Source organism: Patiria miniata, unplaced genomic scaffold (genome assembly GCF_015706575.1).
Source record: "Patiria miniata isolate m_02_andy unplaced genomic scaffold, ASM1570657v1 HiC_scaffold_16, whole genome shotgun sequence".
NCBI classification, from domain to species: Eukaryota; Metazoa; Echinodermata; class Asteroidea; order Valvatida; family Asterinidae; genus Patiria; species Patiria miniata.
This window is the reverse complement of record NW_024037054.1, coordinates 8,436,140-8,448,445: the sequence shown is the minus strand read 5'-3', so window position 1 is coordinate 8,448,445 and position 12,306 is coordinate 8,436,140. Positions and strand designations below refer to the sequence as shown.

Below are 12,306 nucleotides of genomic sequence, written 5' to 3'. Positions count from 1 at the left end.
TAGATCATAAATGACCCCAATATTTCTGGTTTAATATCTGCTGTTAACATACAGTTGTTATAATTTTAGCACATGTATGTATCCTTGCAAAGTTTCAAAATTACTTCTGTTGCTTCTTTGACGTGAATGCCAAATTATTCTTATAATTATAAATTCTCAATCTCTGCTTGTCTGTTTTTCTTCCAGACATTGGCTCAAAAGTGTTTACCTCAAAATCTGAAATAGTTTATTCCTCTGTTCCGCTTTTTGGGCCCGAGAGTTGATCTCATCGGCTGCTATATATATATGCTAAGCAAATATAATTTATGCTGAGCGAAAATATTACTTTACTGAAATTTACTTTGCCTATAACTGGTTCTCAGCTCAACTCATCCAAGAAAAACTTAAAGTGAAGAATTAATTCTTCTGTGGAGTCCTGTGGCTTTGGTTCCAGGATCCAGGATAAACCATAAGCCTTTTCACAATAGAGGCTCTCAACCGGGGCTGAACTCAACCCCGGTTGAACCCAGTGCCATCCCGGGTTGACTTTTTTTATTTTTCAACCCCGCGTTCAAGCCCGCATCGTTTCACACATGTTTTGTGCAAACCAGGCTTATTATTTCGCTCGGTTACAACTGTTTGAACCCTAGCAAGAGCTTCAACCTGGGTTGAAAATCTCAACTGGAGCGTTGAGTTCAACCCAGGGGAAATCAATTTCAGGGTTGGCATTGTGTTGGCGCAGGGTTGAAATTGTTCAAGTTTGAAACGTACCATGTTTTCAACCCTGCGTCAACCCCGAAATTTGTCAAGTGTGAAAAGCCCTTATGACTACAAAAGAATTACTTGGCTACGGCTAGCTGGCAATAGTACCTGTGACTACATAGTGAGTGGATTCAGTCTTTTCCATTTTGATGTGTTATTGTCAGCCGTAGCCACTAGCCAAGCGATCCAGACCCAGCCTTACTTTGGCTCGCGACAACATATAAAATGCCACCCCATTCACTCTTTCTTAGCAGATTCACCAAGATCAGCCTCCCAACCAGGCCTGTCGCAAAGGGGGGGGGGGGGGGGGGACCTGGTGGGGCCGGGCCCCCCTTGGCGACCAATTGGCCCCCACCCCCCACGGCAAAAGCCATACATGTGTATTTTTGTATTTTTATGATAGTGGGACCTCTAGTTGGTACTTTGGCCCCCCCCCCCACGCTCAGGGCTGGCGATGGACCTGCTCCCAACTAAAGATTGAATCAGGACGAAGGGTAGGAAAACTGTCTGCATTCATTGATTGTCGGAGGTCACGCAATGATTGAGACTGCGTGGGAGTTTTGACCATCTGTGGTAACTAGAGTGTTGCGGAAGTGTTTAACTGGAGGATGACAGACAACGACTAAACTTGACAGATCTGGATTCATGACCCTTTTAATCATTCTCGAGAGCATAACGTTGAATGTACTCTTCCCAGGGACCAAGAAATGCATATTTATGTTCCTAGCTCTAAGATATAATTATGTAGCCTTTTCCATTTTTACAGCTGTTTGAGGGAAACTCATGTGCTTGTGAACAGAACATCATTTTAACATGGGTCCATGTACACAAACCATGCACACATCCTTATTTCCTGAACCCAATAATTCAATCAATTCATGTTTTGTCTGGTTTCCCATCCGTTAAGGTCCCCTGCTGTGGGACTGCCAGCTTGTTCCTGGCACCACACTGTGATATCCTGAAACCTCACTCCCCATCAGTAACAAGCTTAGAAAACAGATACTTTTTACTTGTGCCCCACCCATTATGCTTGAGGCACTTCTCTTGTTTCTGAAAGCTTAGCTGTAACTCCCATAGCAGGACATTTTGACAAGGAAATTCTGTGGGCATTTTTGAAATCGTTTTGATGAATCCCCCAAATTTGAACATGATTCAGTAAAATTACACTTTTTGGCCTGAATCCAAAACATATTACAAAACTAGGCATTGGAATTAGTAGAAAAAAAATATGAGTACCTCATATAAAAGCTTCAAGCAAAGGTTATAAGTTGGAAGGTCATTTCTTTCATATTGAAGTCATTCAACTTCAAAACGACTAGAAGTACATGCACATGTGACTTTATTTGTGTGAGGAATATCCACTTTGCTGGTAGATTTACTTGCAAACGTTTTCATCTGTGGATTCATTTTGATTGGAAATTGATTTAAAATGGCCCGATTTGTGATGTGACAAACTTGATCTGTTGCTAAAATTCACATTAATTTTGCCAAAATTCATGACAGTTTTTCTCTTCAAATAAGCAGAGGGACACGGTTGGGGGAGGGGAGAGGGGTGAGGGGAGGTTAGGCAGTCTGAACCCCCTGTGGGCCACAAAAAAAAAAGAAATGCAGAATTAGCACATGCCTGCTACCCCCCCCCCCCCCCCAGCTGGATCCGCCCTTGGTGCTCTGCTCAATCAAATGATAGTCTTTTTAAAGTCTGTGTACTGTAAAGTGATTGGTTCATTGAGGGCTAGCAGTGGGTGTACCTTTATGTTCACATCACAGCCACCTGCTTGGAATCAGAAATAATGCCTTGTCCCTCGTCCATTTGACTAAGCAAACATTGCAGACAACATGTTCAAGGAGGCAGTTATCATAGCCTAGTTCTTCCACCCTGCTGCATCTGACCCTGAAATGACAAATTGTTCCCCCATACACCTGTTGTATGTTGTTCTATAAAGACTAGCATTCTAGGTTCATTTGTACAGCCCTGGATGGTGTAATTTCTAGTTTTTTTCCAGGTGGGGTAAAAGTTTGACAAGAAAATGTTGATGGACGGAAAACGTTCAACACCATCTGACTTGTGGAGACCTTTCACCAAATTTACCCTGGATAAAAGCTTAGAATGTTAACTAGTGACTTTGCGCCGAGCGTCATCGGCAAAATGGAATGTCTCTCCCAGTGGTCTCTCCCAGCTCTGCCTTTCTTACCGTAGAGAGGGTACCTGTGCACGAGGCACATCTATTCACACCTTCCTCACCGCATTGAATTTCATGTGAAACTCCCCTTAAAAACAGTTACGGTTTGTACGCACACTGTGATACCAACTATCCCACGAAATTGAAACCATGTGCTTGAAAGGTAGACGAAACACATAATTGGTTTTGATTAAAACTGACAAATCCAATTTAGGAATCCATTATAGTATTTCTCATTCTCGCAACTGCCAACAAAGGGGAGTGCATGGGACCGTTAGTTTAATGGTGTGAATGAGAAGGAGGTGAATTGATTCGATGTAGGAAGTGAGCAGACAGAAATTGTTCTGGTTGTTTGGTGTTTTGTGTTTGCGTTTACTGAATTGCTTAATTGTCACCGCAAACATGGATATTTCTCAGCTGGTGGAGTTGTGATAGTTCGGTTTACTTAGTGCCAGGCAGACTGATTCCGGATGTTTGTTTGGCAAATTTGATTACGATCACAGCGCCAAATGCCTCTTCTCAACATCTGTCAAAACAACAGCTTTTGTTTAATGTCTTCTTGAAAATCTCTCAAAACAATTTTTTTTGCCACTTCTTTTTTTCCCCCAGAAATTGTGATCTAATGCAATGCAATTTCCTCAAAAAAATTGTTAATCAAATCGTTTAAAAAAAAGGCCCTTTTGATGTAGATGAACATCAGTAGTGGTTCTACTTCTATACTACCTGTGTTTGCTCCAAATTTTTAGGGGAAAAAAGTCTTTGAGACAATAGCATGTGTTCACACTCTGTAAGATTTACTGCTTAATGGAGTTAGTTATGATAACATTATGGCCAGAAATGAAAATAAACCTCATCCTTAGGACAGGTGTACTTGTACGGGAGGATGTGCGTAGATGTTTGCACTTTTTAAAGGTGAACAACTTCCAAGATTGATGGCTGTCAAATAAGTACCGGTACTTTAAAGGAACATTCCCTTTCCCTGTTATTATTTACAGCAATAACTGCAGCTAACACATACAACTAAATGGAAACCGGACTCAGCAAAGAAGTTTTGCCCCCAAAACTGCAAAATATTAATATTGTTGATGGTGGACTTAACCACTTTCTACAATATGCTGTCTGTTGTAGAAATAATGTAGGCTTCTGGATCTCTCCAAATAATGATGGAACATTTACCTGACTGAGACAGTGAGAGACAAAATCGAAACAGACTGTACTTTAGGCTAAGTTCTTACAAGTAACCTTGATAGTGCATGATTTATGCTTGTGTGTGTATATGCATGGAGGAATGGGAGGAAGTTTCAATAAATTACTCCAGCATCCTAACCTGTGGTGGCGGCAATTTCTTGTCAACATTGGGGGACTGAGGACCAGCAGCTTGCAATTAGTTCCAAAGTGGGGAGGGGGGGGGGAGGGGCTGGACACCATCAGACTTAAATGAGGGGGGGGGTGCTGTTCCAAGATGTATGTGCTTTTACGCCCATGTGTGATTTCTGTGAAAGGGGTGGTACGCAAACAATATCTTACAGCTATAACACCATTTGGAAAAAATACATGTAAGTAGCTTTGGGTAATTTGGGCTAAAATCTATACGCAGCTGGGGATAAAAAAAAAATTGGGGGGGGGGAGGGTACAATGCCATGGACGTCTCGTCTCGCCCTAAAATTATCCCCCCCCCCCTTTCCCACCCATCACCGACAATGATGAACAGGCCCTAAGACATAGAGCAAGGAATCTAGAATGCACCATCTGGTTTTAGTTTCCAACAGGTCAAGTTTCAGATGGCTGTTGACCTTTCCAGGTGGTGACAGTATAGACTGACCATGGAATGTGCTCAGTGTATGGTCCTGTGGCTTAACTAAATAAATAATACTGTACAGTAGATTTTGACTTCAGATTAGCACAAAGGCTGCTTTGGGTAAGTTGTGCATTTTTGTGGCTATATCTTCACCATTTGGATCCAACTTTGATAGGACCATGGATTTTTAGAGGGGGGGGGGGATTGGGTGAGTTATCCTCTTGAAACTTTGAGAAAAAATAATGAAGAGAAGTTTATACGGATACCTAAACCTACGGTAATATTTCGAAACCATTTTTAAAAGTGAATTTAAAGTAATGCACTCGCTATCAGTCTCCTGACAAGGGGCAGAGCATACTGTCCTAAATCTGGATACCTAAATGCTTGACTGAACTGATTTCACCTTTGACTTGTGATGCCCTCTGACCTATCCATCAGATAACTCTATCCTGACACAGCTGTAGAAACAAGGGAGAGTCCTAGGGGGCATTAGCCTACATTCCAGCTAAACACTTGCCTCCCCCCCCCCCCAAAAAAAATCAAGAACCAAACCAAAACCTGAACTTCACCAGAAGGACCAAGAAAAATCACTGTGGTTTGTGGGTAACCACAATATTGTCAATAAGTTTCCCAGGGACCAATAATATTTGCTTTAAAGGTATTATACACATGGATGTTGGTTTAAAAGCATACCGGTAGATGGGTCTATAACTATAAGCAGAAGTCATTTGATGTATGTCAGACAGAACTTTTAGGCTGGTTTGAAACGCTTGACCTGTTTGTAGGAAGTCAAACAGAAGTTTGTTTCCGTTTGGATTTCAAGTCAAGTTACATTAGCATCACTTTCAATGGCTCACTGCATGGGGGAATGTTTGGTTGGGCGTCAAGCATTCTCCAAGCTTCCTCCATGTTCCAAGCAATGACAAAATGTCCGTGGACAAAATATAAATGTGGTCAAGACAGTTTTAAGTGCCATCAAAGTAAGTGAATAAATTGGAAACTCTGCTATAAGCATGCCGAATATCATTTACTTTTGGCTAGTTCATTTAGTCCCACAAGTTTTTGTGTCCAAATGCAACCTGTGCACACAAAAATAGAGAAATGTTGTCTTTGTCAAAGATAAAACTGTTAACATTCAGATCTTTGTCAAGAGAGGTTCCGCCTGTCGCTGGTTTGCCAAATGCTACAGGCTCTGCAGATATGAGGTGTACAAATAAACACTGGGTCTAAACAACAGGTGGGACAGGCCCTACCTTGTGTTTTGGGGACTCATGCACTTTGTGATGAATGTTCGTTTGGGGGGGGGGGGGGGGGGAGGGGAGGCAAGGCAGTGACAGGTTCAAGTGGATTTGGTCCAAGCATACCTTACCTCCCATGATTTGAAAACATTGCGTCAAAGATACAGGGCCGAGTTACATACATCTAGGCTTGCCTTCACATGAAACTTACCGGTAGATAACATGAGGGAACTGCGAGAAAAAGATTCAATGTGCATCCAGCTTTTGTTTTGCATTCCAGCACGGTAGTCTTTGTAGCATTCTTTGTGGGAGAGCAAGATGTCAAAATAATTCTGATTGAACATCTCGTTGAGTTGGGAATCTGTCAGTTGTGTACTATAAAACTATGTGTAGTTTATCCATTTGCTCTTATTTGGTTTCTTACCATTTTTCTTTTAGTTTGAAGAAAGAATGAACGTTTCCTCCTTTCAGTGATTGCAAAATAATGTTCAACAAGACCATGATTTTCTTACAGTGTTATATGTCATAATTATTATTTTAATAACAAAAATGATTTTTTTTGGTTGTATATTTCAGCTCAATCCTGTCAGCAGTTTGCAGCAGTTTAATTCATTTTCAATTATTATTTTATTTAATAATAGTAATACCCAGCCGAAATGTATTTGATGTGAGCATTAAACCATTTTTTTTTGGGGGGGGGGGGGTCTTCAAACAAATCAAAATACTTTACTTCATTTATTCATACCCAGCAATTTTATTTGTACTTCCGAGTAACAAATTCCAAAACTACCCTACCAATACCATGATTACTTCAATCCCATTCCAAAACCACTGCTGACAATTTCCAAACCCAACTGGCAAATCTGACAGAGTAACAATTCATATTTTTCACCATGCCGCATGTCCCAGGGGAGTGGAATGGTTGGCTGAGTTGGCAGGGCCAGCCAATGACTGAGCCGACAGTCATTGGGTAAACTCTTTGGTGGATGACTGGCTTGGCGTGTGTGTAGCAGTCCATGGATCACCCAAGGATTGTGTAGTCACTGGTGTGCAAAGTGAACTAGATCACATGTAGCCAACTACGGTTACATCAAAGAGCTTTACCGAAGCATTGGCTCTCATTGAAGGCTGAACATTAGCCCAACCCGGATTTGTACTCATAACGTGTCCTGTAGCTCAACGTCTCCTCTGTCTTGGATGCCATACAAAAAAGTTGTTTGCTCTCCAATCTGAGATCCTGACTTCTTGTGTTTGGTCTGCTCTCATCTCTTCACAGATTCTGCAAAGTGCTTTTTTTTTCTGTGACTGGCATTTGTGTTTCCTGCAGTAGAGATCTTCACTTTACCAGCAAGAAAAGGTGAGCCAAGTTATGTTTAAAGTTTTGAAGTATAAATGTTACTTGTTAGGCAAGACATGTTGCTAACTCGTGTTCATTCAAATATGTCAAAATGCTTTACTTGAATATGTGCACAATGTTGCTTCTTTTTTTTTTAACTTTAACTCATGTATAATTACTTTGGTAGAAGAGGGTGGAAAAAGAAGGAAAAATTACCAGAAAGTAACAGGACTAAAGTTGTTTGGGTTTTACTGAAAAGGTGACCTGCCATGCTTGCAATCCCATTAATGTACATGTAACTTCCCTTTATGAACAATTAAAGGTAGACTGGTGTACATGAACATACAACATCATCAGACCAGAAAAGACTTTCATAGCTTCTCAAAATTTGGCTGGCACTTGCTACAAATCAAGTTGACGTCATGTACAGTGATGTGTGCTGAAAGTCAGGTATCATTTTATGCCTGTAAAAATAACACACAATGTGATTGATGGTACATAAGATAAACAAAAAGCGTCCATGTGGTAGATGAAGGAGGGGCCTTTTGTGTAGCCACTCAAAGAAATGTTCCCATTCCTTCAGGTTCCGTGGGGCTGTTTGGACAACCTTGCTTCATAATCCAGTCCATTTGATCAAGCGTTTGTTTTGATTTTCCTAGTGGGAGTTGGTCATTGTTCACATTCACTTCATGGTGTCTTGGGCACGGATGGGAACATGTGCTATGTAGCATTTCCCATCCATCTCTTGGCGTACTATAGTTTTGCCAAATGCACAGGAATCACAGGGTTGTGACCTCAAGGTACAAACTTAACCCCCTCAACCCTGGGACCTGGGCCCAACTGAAACCTGGAGACTCTGTAAAGTGTGAAGAGTACACATTTCCTCTCTTGCTGTAGCTAGACCTGTTTTTAGTCCTCAGGATGAGAGTGTCATTTCCATTATTGAGATTTTTCTTTTATATTTAGTTGAAGTGCACATTTCTTAAACCAGTATTTTTGTTTTGGAACAAAGTTTTATATCGTTTATAAATTATAGTGTCTGCACTCAAAATGAGCACTTACATTTTTTTTTTTACTAAGGACTATTCCTTAGTTAATTATGAGAAGCCAGTCCCTGTCAAACCAAACCCTTGCTCTGTGGTCAAACTAGAAATAGGATAAAAACTTGGTATAATAACGTGACCCTGAATACCCCTGGCATTTTAGATGTCCTAGATAAAAACGAAAGTGTGACTATAATCTGGCCAACCTTGCCGAGAGCAAGATTTCTAGCTCTGTCTTCAGTCTCCTGTACTTCATCACTCGAGATGGAATGATCTTGGACTTCTAACACCCTGGGGCGTTGACTTTTAACCCAGTGTGCAAACCAGCGTCCAGTAGTCACGTTCTCCACTCGAGTCCGACAAGCAGTGGACGCTTTGGTCATATTTATTTTCTGGAAAATGAAGTGTTTTATTTTGCTAGTGATGTTGGAATTTAAAAAAGGCATAGCTTTTCTTGTCTTGTCTGTCAGCTATTAAGAGGAAGAAAATGTACAAGATGCAAGTGGCATTTTGCCACTTTCATTTCGGAAGATTAGCCTAGCTTATATTAAAGAAGAGACCTATAGTTAATCATTGCCAACGGTTGCAGTATTCTCAATGTTTACATTCAACACCTCAGACCTTTTATTTGAACATCAACAGTTTCCCATTTCTTGTGTAAAATGATTTAAGGTCCCTGTACTGGAACAGTTTTCCATCTTCGGCATCAGCTCCCCTTCAAAACTAAGAAAAGTGAGATCTTAAGAAGGCCCTTGGTGATTCCGAGTACCAATATTCACATTGCATAGAATTTAGAAAGAAGTACTACTGATGCACTTATGGTAGGTTAAAAACCCTAACTGCTCTTGAGAGTGACTTCCCAGTGAATTTATGGGTCATCAAAATTGGAAACTTACAGAGATTTATCGTTGGTAAAAACCCTGTCATTGCTGCACACTTGTGTTGGATTTGGCAATGTTCAGGTGTGTTTAATTCTGTGCAGTCATCAAGTTGAGCTGTGCCTGTGGAGATGTATTAAAGAGAAACAACTGGCATATTCTCACTGTACTACAGTGTCACCTGTAGTGCACATTCTTCAGTGATTTGTGTGCCTGTAATTGGACTCCTTTTCTCATGGGAAACTAGACTAGTAGAAGGCTGGAAGTGTGCATGTACTTGCACCTCAAGGTTAACTTGGATTCCTCTTGGGGCCAGACAGGAGACCTTGAAAGCAACTTGTGGGAACCACTTATTCTACTACATGTATTAGTACTAAGAGCATGAAGAGTGCAAAGCAACTGTCTGATAATAAATCTGCTATAAAATTATAAGAAAATGGACTAGTTAATAAAAATGGAAGTAACGTTATGCACCATTTCTTACAGGAATGTTAAAAGGTAGAGTAGGTCATTTGCACTGTTGCAGCTATCCGAAAAATAACCGACCAAAGTACCGGTATTGTAGAGTACAAGCTAACTCGTTTTAAATATATTAATGACAACAAACTCCCTGTGAAATAGTTGTGACATATGACATGGGCCTACTCTCATTTTAAAGAAAAACTACAATTTCCAAAGATGTGTCAAGTGACACATTTATGGAAATTTTTGTTAGCAGTTAAATTGTAATTGGCGAATCTGTGAATGGGTGTGCGCAAGCATTGACAGGCCACACATGCACGCATGGTTGCTATTATTAGTCAGTTCAGTGTGTGACATTGCACAGCTGCAATCGGCTGTGTGAGAACGTGTCACGGATGCTGATTTCGGGCGCAATTCAAAATATGACTCGACAACTTTTGATTTGAAATTGAGATCCTAGAACATAGTTTTCTCGGAATGTACAGCATTCACGGAGCAAAAACTTCAACAGATTAGTTGAAGCACCCCTGTTTAAATTTTACGCACTTTTGCTGCTTTAAACAAAAACAAAAATGCGCAAGTGGTCTACTGCACCTTTAAATTAAAACCCTCCAAAATCTCCCAGTAAATATTGAAATATTCGAAGACATAAATCTACAATTGTTTGTAAGTTCATGTAGTTCCAATAGTAATTGGGGCTTAACTATTCCATTGAAAATAATGGGTCCCCTCAATTACCTGCGCTAAATATTTGATTGTCTGCATGTATTATTTGTTTATGTACCATTCGTTTGTAGGTTCATGTAGTTCCAATACCATAAAATGTTAATGGGGGCTTAACTATTTGATTGACAATAATGGGGCCCCTCAATTACGGTACCTGCGCTAAATATTTGATTGTCTGCATGTATTATTTGTTTATGTACCGTAATATGACATTGAAAGGTTAATAGACCATGCAGTACAATTGAGTTGCTTGCACGTACTTTGAACATTTAATAAGATTGCTTGTTGCATAAACATTGAACCAGTACATGTACAATCCAAAATGAGACAAGTACCGGTACATAGTACATTCGGGTGATACAATTTGTTTAATCTGCATTGCTTGCTGAAAAAACGTCTACCTGTGTATTTGTTTTATTAAAATTAGACGATCAAAGAAACTCTGATTACATGTAGCGGTACATTCGTGCAAATATTGTCTACGTAGATCAGCATTATACCGTGCTCTTGTGTCGGCTTTCCTTTGTGACCCGCCGTGTTTGATGTTTGCCCAAATTTTACTCATGGTCAATTAACTAGTATTACAGGATAACCAAACATCCTTATTGCTATATCAGTTTTTCATTTGACTAAGGGGGAAGTGATGTAAAGGAATTTTCTTTATATATCCCCCGGCTCGGACCAGGGGAAAATCAATAAAGCTATTATATGAATAGGGCTATTATATAAAAGGGTCGTTCTCTTGACAGGTGGGGGTGTAACAACCACCATGCCACAAAAAAAGAGGCAACGCACAATTGAGGAGGCCTGGCCATGTTTTTACACCCATCAATGGGCTGGCCAAACACAGATTTATGTATTGTTGGGTCATGCTGTGGGCTGGTAGGTGTTGCGGTGAGTATTTTTTTGGGGGGGGGGACCACTGATCATGGAGGTCAAGTACTCTTTGTGCAGGTAAATATTGGGGAGCCCTCTATGTTTTTTTGGTTCAACCTGGTCTGAAACCACAATGTTGTTCCACCTCGGGGTTTTATTCCATGATTTGCTCACTCCCAACTTTTTGAATTTAATTATGGAGTACCGAAGTGGAAACATCACGCGCACAAAATGTGTGTGAAAAACATTAGCGCGTGATTCAGCCCGTTGAAGCAACGCGCGTGCCTACTCCAGTCATTTGCACTACGCTTTCTGGTTCTAAATGACGTCACACTTCGGTACTCCGTAGAAGCTGAAGTTGGATTAAGGTATTTTTATATTTTGGTAACATCTGGTCTTTGGGAATTTCATTGCCGCTAACAAGTTCAAATCTGGCAGTTAAAGTGTTGCTAAATGTGTTAACCCACAGGGCCCTTGAGTTTGAATATCAAAAGAACTATCCATTGCAATCACGTTACTCTTGAAAACACTGTTTGAATTGATACCCATATGGTTTTATTTTTTGTACGATGATGATGTCATTTGCAACTCTGCACTATTGGCAGCTGCATTTTTACTGACTTTGATAGCAAGTTAAATGGAAGTTGCGCTTTTGGCCTGAAGTGAAACTAAACCAGCCACAGTCCATTGACTTCGGTGGGGAAGCAATCAGAATTGCCTGGCAAAGCCTATAAAAAAATATTACTCATTAATATGCTAATTGCCATTGATCCCGTCCCAGCGGGTTCACTGTGACTTTGAATAATGCAAGAGGCGAAGTTTTTCTCGTCATTTTTACGCTCTTAATTCAAGGGCAATAGGGCATGTCGTCCAGCACAGCTGGGATTTAAGCTATGATTTTGCTTGCTTGCTTGCTAAAGCAATTATTATATTGCTTGCTTGCTTGCTTGCTAAAGCAATTATTATATTGCTGCTTGCTTAAATTTCTTGTACAGCCTTTGCACTCGATTGAAACCCTAACTCCCTAC

General features: G+C 40.5%; 1 protein-coding gene across 3 annotated transcripts in view; it reads left to right on the top strand.

Moving 5' to 3' along the window:
* The window catches only part of LOC119722877 (excitatory amino acid transporter 2-like), a 75,224-nt gene that overhangs the window by 31,566 nt on the left and 31,352 nt on the right, over positions 1–12,306 (top strand). For all 3 annotated transcript variants that reach the window (XM_038193274.1, XM_038193273.1, XM_038193275.1), the window contains exon 3: positions 7,234–7,314. The gene's annotated coding sequence lies outside the window, so the exon portion shown is untranslated. The remainder of the gene's footprint in view (positions 1–7,233; positions 7,315–12,306) is intronic.